The sequence below is a fragment of the Scophthalmus maximus genome, chromosome 17, assembly GCF_022379125.1.
Source record: "Scophthalmus maximus strain ysfricsl-2021 chromosome 17, ASM2237912v1, whole genome shotgun sequence".
In the NCBI taxonomy this organism is placed as follows: domain Eukaryota; kingdom Metazoa; phylum Chordata; class Actinopteri; order Pleuronectiformes; family Scophthalmidae; genus Scophthalmus; species Scophthalmus maximus.
The window spans coordinates 18,651,428-18,658,105 of NC_061531.1; the positions used below are offsets into that span (position 1 = coordinate 18,651,428).

The 6,678-nt window shown below is 54.2% G+C and overlaps 1 protein-coding gene across 1 annotated transcript in view; it reads right to left on the bottom strand.

Annotated features, from left to right (window-relative positions):
- The window catches only part of grin2ca (glutamate receptor, ionotropic, N-methyl D-aspartate 2Ca), a 46,629-nt gene extending 44,471 nt beyond the window's left edge, over nucleotides 1-2,158 (bottom strand). The window contains exon 1 of the mRNA XM_035616523.2: nucleotides 2,073-2,158. The gene's annotated coding sequence lies outside the window, so the exon portion shown is untranslated. The remainder of the gene's footprint in view (nucleotides 1-2,072) is intronic.
- Between the last annotated feature and the right edge of the window lie 4,520 nt (nucleotides 2,159-6,678).

Consider the following 6,678-nt stretch of genomic DNA (forward strand, 5'->3'; position numbering starts at 1 on the left):
TGTGTGTGTGTGTGTGTGTGTGTGTGTGTGTGTGTGTGTGTGTGAGTGTGTGTGCATGCGCGCCACATGGGCGTTCCCGTCGCCCCTCACATACATCCCGTTACACATCCAATTACTGAAACCAGGATATGGTTGACATGCCATAATGAACAGCCATTTTTCAGCTGCCTGACCACGCGCTCTTGAGACTCCCGTCCACTGGAGGAGACGCACGTTCCGACCTTCATGAAGTTGAACTGCTGCTTTGTGGTGTAGAGGGGTAAGGAAACGATTTGGCTCCGATTCAGGAGCATCACCAAATAATCTTTTTTACACGTCTGGAACATATTTCAACACATGCATCAGCAAAGTACAATGTAACTTCTGACGGACAGTTTGTGAAGTGGCGAGGGGGAGGAGCAAGCGGACGTGTTCAACTTGGAGGACGTAAAAAAACATCCAGTGTTTCATAAAAACCAAAAGTTCTTCACGGAGCAAACTTTATTTTTCCTTCATATCTTTTCAATCGCCATGTGAACCGCCCCCCCCCCCGCGTCCCATAACTGGACCTTCGTCTTCAGGCAACGAGTCAGATTATCCGTCTGTGTCTTATTGATAATTTGTGTTTATTTACGCACAGAGAGATAACATCTCTTGTGTCCTCCACAGGCTGCACGAGACACGTCCGTCTGTCCTTTCATCCTTTGACGGACGCATTAATCAAACGTTGGAGAGCAAAGAGGTTTCTCGTGCTTCGGCTCTTGAGAAGCCAAAACCTCGTGCCTGATGCCCCCGGGACGTCCCGGTGGACTCTCCGTCTCACTGCGTCACCTTATTGGCTCCTATTTGAGCCAATCGACTGAAGGAGCCCGTGACCTCTGTGACACCGGAGCCATGTCCACACTCACATCCTCCCGATAAACAACCCGCCTCGACACATTGTTACATTTTACAAGGAAATGTTGTGGCGGCGTGAATATGAATAAGGGGTTGTTGTTTTTCTTCTGTCCTGCTCTTCTGCTCTTTTCTGTCTTGTTCTCTCAATTAGAAAAAAAAGGGTCCTTCACCTTTGGGAAGTCATCGATATGAGAAATGAATGTCTGAGGCACAACACTTCACCTGCAGACTGTTCTGTATTCACGGAGCTCAAGTGCCTGAGCGGATCCTTCAACAATCACCAGGACCCTCTCGTTCTCTCGCATCCCAGACGAGTCACTCTCCAGGGGCCGTTCAATTCCCCCCCCGGCGCAGAAGCAGTGTCCCAGGTCTGATGGGCAGCAGGTATCAGAGCCCCCCGCTCTAACTGTTGACAATGACGCATCGATCCGCTCCGCTTACACCCCCCCAGCGAGTTAAAGCAACAGTTCCAGCCACAACACACACACACACACACACACACACACACACACACACACACAAACACACACACACACCTATTCGACAGCCCAACACGGCGCGCTGCCTGACGAGCATCCTGTCCAGTCCTGCTCCTGATCCGATCCTCTGCGCTCTGATAATTCCTCTGTTGACAGTTAGAACAGAGGACGAGGACGAGGAGGATGAGGAGGAGAAGGATGAGGACAACGAGGAGGAGGACGAGGAGGATGAGGAGGAGAAGGGGGACGAGGACGAGGAGGAGGAGGAGGATGAGGACGAGGAGGAGGATGAGGAGGATGAGGAGGATGAGGAGGAGGAGGAGGAGGAAGAGGAGGAGGAAGAGGAGGACAAGGACGAGGAGGAGGACAAGGAGGAGGAGGAAGAGGAGGACAAGGACGAGGAGGAGGACAAGGAGGAGGAGGAGGAGGAGGAGGAGGATGAGGATGAGTAGGAGGACGAGGAGGATGACGACGAGGAGGATGAGGAGGAAGAGGAAACAGGGATGCTACTTTAAAAAAACAACCCCCCCCCCACACACACACACACACACACCTCCAAACCAAGTATAAAGAAGCAGAAAAAACATTTCACACTTCATCGCGCTCATTTTCCTAAAGTGGTAAAAACCACATTCCACGTTTCAGCGCGCAGGTAAACGACGGGACCAGACGAGGTGGTGACACACGTGGGCGGAGGACGAAGGTGAATCTGTTTACCTGTGTTGGCGATCCACATCCAGCCCTGGCTCGTCACCGCTCATCCCGCGTTCCACAGCTTCAGCTGTCCCGTGTTTGTCTTTCTCTCCCCCCCCCCCCCCTTCCTCTTCTCTCCTCTCTCTCCCCTTTGGCCCCCTTCTCCTCTTCTCCCCTCCTTCGTCCTCTCCCTCCTCCCTTCCTCTTCCTCCTTCCTCTCCCCGCACTTGTTTGAGTCTATTTCAGTAGCAGCAACAGAGGAGCCCGCTGCGACGGTGGCATGGTTTCCAGCACTTTGGCAGAAGGTCACATTATCACTCGCTGGTAAAAGAAAAAGGAGAGAGGGCGGGAGGGGGTTGGAGAAGAGGAGGAGGAGGATGGACGGAGTGATGGAGGGAAGTCTCAGTCAGCAGGTGCCAGAGGAGAAGATGGAGGACGAGGAGAAGAAACAAAACGAATTAAGGAATCGCGGATCTATTCATGGAATGAAGAGTTGGAGACGTCCACCCGGCGGAGGGGGTTTCAGGTGAGATGTCCCACAATGCTCTGAGTGGAAATCTGTGAGCAGTTGCCTGCTGGAGGTGGTCAGCAGCTGCTCTCCTCTGGTGGGGGAAGATAATTCCTCTCCTGGGCTGAAGACTGAGATCGTCTCGCCCCCCCGCCCCCCGCCCCCAAAAAAGCTGCCGGAAAAAGTTACACCACGCCGCGTTTGTCAGCGGCGAAACAAATCCTTTGAGCGCTCGTCTCTCTGCTGTCGTCCTCCGTCACTGCCCAGTTTCGCCGGGACGCGGACGCACTCCATCTCCCGGCCGACACACCTGTCCACGCCGCGGCGGCTCCCCATCGATCACACGTCCCGCAGGGTGACCCTCGTCTTCATCCCGCAGCCTCCCGTCTCCTCCCGCCTCCTCCTCCTCCTCCTCTGCTGGTGCGAGCAGCTCCCGCTCGGCTGCTCCATCAAAATGAGAGGAGACGATCCAGACGCCCCGGGACGAGGCCGACAGATGGACGGAGCCGGGGGGAGGGAGGGGAGGGGGGGGGGGGACAGATGTGTGTCAGCCGCTGGAGTTTTTTAGAAATATCTTCTTCTCTTGGATCTGCCCCCCCTCCTCCTCCTCCTCCTCCTCCTCCTCCCTGAAGACACACCTTGTTTGCTTCTTCTCGTCTTCAGTGAACTGCCCCCGTCCCGGTCGCCTCCACCTGCGCCCCTCCGTCGCCCGTCAGCAGAGCTTTTCACTCCACGTCTGCTCCGGCCGGCTGTAATCCGGACTCCTGCACTCTGTCACAGCAAGGGGCTTGTGAGCTCTCATCATTATGTAGTAAGGATTTATCCTCTCCCTCTCCATCCCTCTCCCTCCCTCCCTCCGCCCCTCCCGTTCATCCCCCCCTCCCCTCCGCCCCCTCGACAACTCTCCAACACACTACAGCCTCTTTTTGTCAGCCGTCGCCGTGTGCTCACACATCATCTCCTCCGCGGAGAAGCAATTCCTTCGTCAGCTCAATCCCCCTTTCGGCAGTTTTTTCCGGGGGCTTCTCCTGCTCATGACGCTCCGTCTCGCGCATCAACAGGTTTGTCCTTGAAACGATCTCTGGGCCGAACGGAGCGGCCGCTCATCTTCTTCCCCTCCCAGTGTGCTGGAATGTGTCCGTGTGTAACGGCTGTGGTGCACCAGGATTCAGGGTCTGTGCATTTAACCCTGTGGAAGTAGCGAGGGACACGGTCAACAAGTTTCTTTTAAAAAGGAAAAAATATACATAAAACATTGCCATAAACAAAATGTGCGCAGCAGAATGATGTGTGCCCTTACGATGACGACAAATGTGTCCAACACCTGAATTGAAAAATAAATCGCAAAAGTAATTTCTTCATTGAGAAGATGAAGCGCACCTTCATAAAAACACATGACAGATAACAATTCAACACCATTACACACCTGTGGAAGTAGCGAGGGACACGGTCAACAGAGGACAAAATGGAACTTGAACAGGAAAGAAACAAACGTAAAACGCTCAATGTGTCAACGCTGATACCGTCGCATTTATACACAGTGCAAGACAAAATCAAAAACTTCCCAACGTGCTCAGTAGACCAACGGAGCGAGAGCCCCCGCCACACGTCTTACCAGCACAAAATCTCCCAAAGTTTTGGCGGGAAGATGCGGCTGCGTCACCGCAGCGCCATTGTGCGCCGTTAGTTCCTATGGGACGTATCATTTCTAGCAGTGTAATGCATTCGCTGGGGGGGGGGGGGCAGTTCTGATTATGATTGTGATCTTATACCTGATTGGCTCCTGTAACGTTGCGTCTTTGCGATATTCGCCATGTGTCGCCATCTCCGTCGCCCCCGCCGCGAGCCGACGCGAATTTTGCGTCACTCGTGTCTCGGCATCGACTGTTTACATCTACACAGTCCTGGTCTTCATGCGGCGGCCCGTCGTGTGAACTTTGCGTCCCCGTCGGCGTGGACTTGGCGTTCACGGTAAACTGTGAGGCCTGGGCCGGGCGGGCGGGCCGAGCGAGGAGGAAGTGACACCTGTCAGGGGCCCGGCGGTGGAGGGGGGAGTTGGGGCATGTGCTCTCTCTCTCTCGGGGGCCTGGCCCCATTCTGCTCCACTGGACACAATATGGCACGGAGGCGCGTGTGACCCACAATAAAATGTCCTCGCAGACGTCGCCGCGGCTCAAACTGCCGGCATTCGCAAGCACTCCTTTCTCTCCCACTCTCTCTTACGAAGCATGAGCATCGTGTGCACGGACGACAGCTTTAGATATCCTCCCAGTCGGCATCGATTTGTGTACTTCAGGATCCAAAGAGCTCCCAGATTAAATCCAGGTTATTTGAAGACGTCTTGTCTTACTTGTAACCGTTGTTTCACACAGCGTGTACGTTACGATATCTCACCGTGAAGACGGGGATTTGCTCAAACAGAGCAAAACGATTTTTTTGGGCTTCATTTCTGTACAAAGGCCGGAAGTGGAGACGCGTCGTCCATCTTCATCCACAGGAAGCTGCAGGTGAAGCTCGGGAGCGACGGCGGGAACATTTCAATCTTTACAACCGAAACACACGACCGAATAGTTTCTGTGCATCAAGTACGAACAAACTCTCGTACTAAAACACTGCAAACCTCAAATCGAACCGACTGAAACCGACAAATTGAACACGACCGAGACGCCACATTGTGTTTCCTCTCTGTCAACCTGTTGATAAAAAACACAGCACCTGAGATTTGTGTAATGATTCATAAAAAAACACAAACGAAGGGACAGGCCACGTACAGTAGGTGCAACGGTTCCCAGTCTGACTCTTTGTGTACGCGTTTCTTTCTCCCCTGCGGTTCTGTTCATGCAATCAAAAGGAGAGAAATGACCCCAGACACCAAATGAAACTGCAAAATCTCAGTTTTTCGCTCCGGGCCGTGGCCGAGGTCTGACAGCGGACGCTCTCTGCGGGCGTGCGTCACTTGTAAGCACCAGCCCCCCGAGACTTCACACGCATGCGGCGGCCGAGAAGTGTGTCCCCAGCGCCCGTCCGTCACCTCCATCCCTCCCTCCATCCCTCCATCCCTCCCTCCCTCCCATCACCAGTGTGGCAGCGCCCCCTGTCGGACGCCCCGAGCGCTGCGCCGACCTCACACCACTCCGGCACCTGTCGGCTCCACTCGTATCCAACAATGTCCAAAGAATTTAAATCCCTTATACGTTTGCACGCCATTAAAGAGAACGCACGCCATTTTCCGTCATGCTGTGGATGCAGAGCAGCCGCCTGTACGGACATCGTTATTATTATTATTATTTATTTGATTTTTTTTTGGGCTGCGGCACCACGTGGGCATCCTTGCCAACTAGTCCTATAATCCACAGGGTAAATAAAAATGGATTTGGCTGCAACAGACGGCCAGTAAGCTGCCGGCCGCGCACGGTCCCTCGTGCTCCACAGGTCACACTTTATCTGCTTCACTGTGGCACCAACCTGCGAGCACATTTTCAAATCCCAAATTTCGACACAGCGTCCAGAGAGAGGAATGTGAGCCAGCATCTTGCAGAACTTATCACACGCATGCGACCGATCGCCCCCTCGGTTCGTGGCTCGACGCCGAGGGGGGAGCGGGCCTCGACTGCAGGTGTTTGTGGAGAGGGCGTCGGGGTGAGCCGGCGTTCCTTGGCACGGCGCTCGCTCCTCTCGCTCCGTCTCCAGAGGCCTCGGGCACGACAGACGGGTCACAGCGGCGCCGCACTTCTTAAATCCGGTGTGCAGATGGGACACCAGGAGCGGGTTCTAAATCCTGAGCGCCTCGTTGGCACCGGGGGCGAGTGCAGAGAGCGGGGTCGGGGCCGGTGCATCGCCGGGGCCGTTCTCTACGTCTGCTGTGGATTTGACGTGTTGGACCAGTTCGGCGTCAGAGGTGAAAATATGAATCCCTTGTGTTTGAAAAGGCACATGTTTGCTTTGCTGATTAATATTCTTGGAGTTGTTGAAGCTCCAGACTTTTCGACGTCGCTCCACGTGCTTCACAATTCTTCTGGCTGCAGCAGATTGAGTTCTTCACGGGATTCGGGGGGAAGAAGCAACAAAGTAAAAAACAATAATTGTGCGACAACGCGACGCTTCGGTCGAGTTGTAGTTACT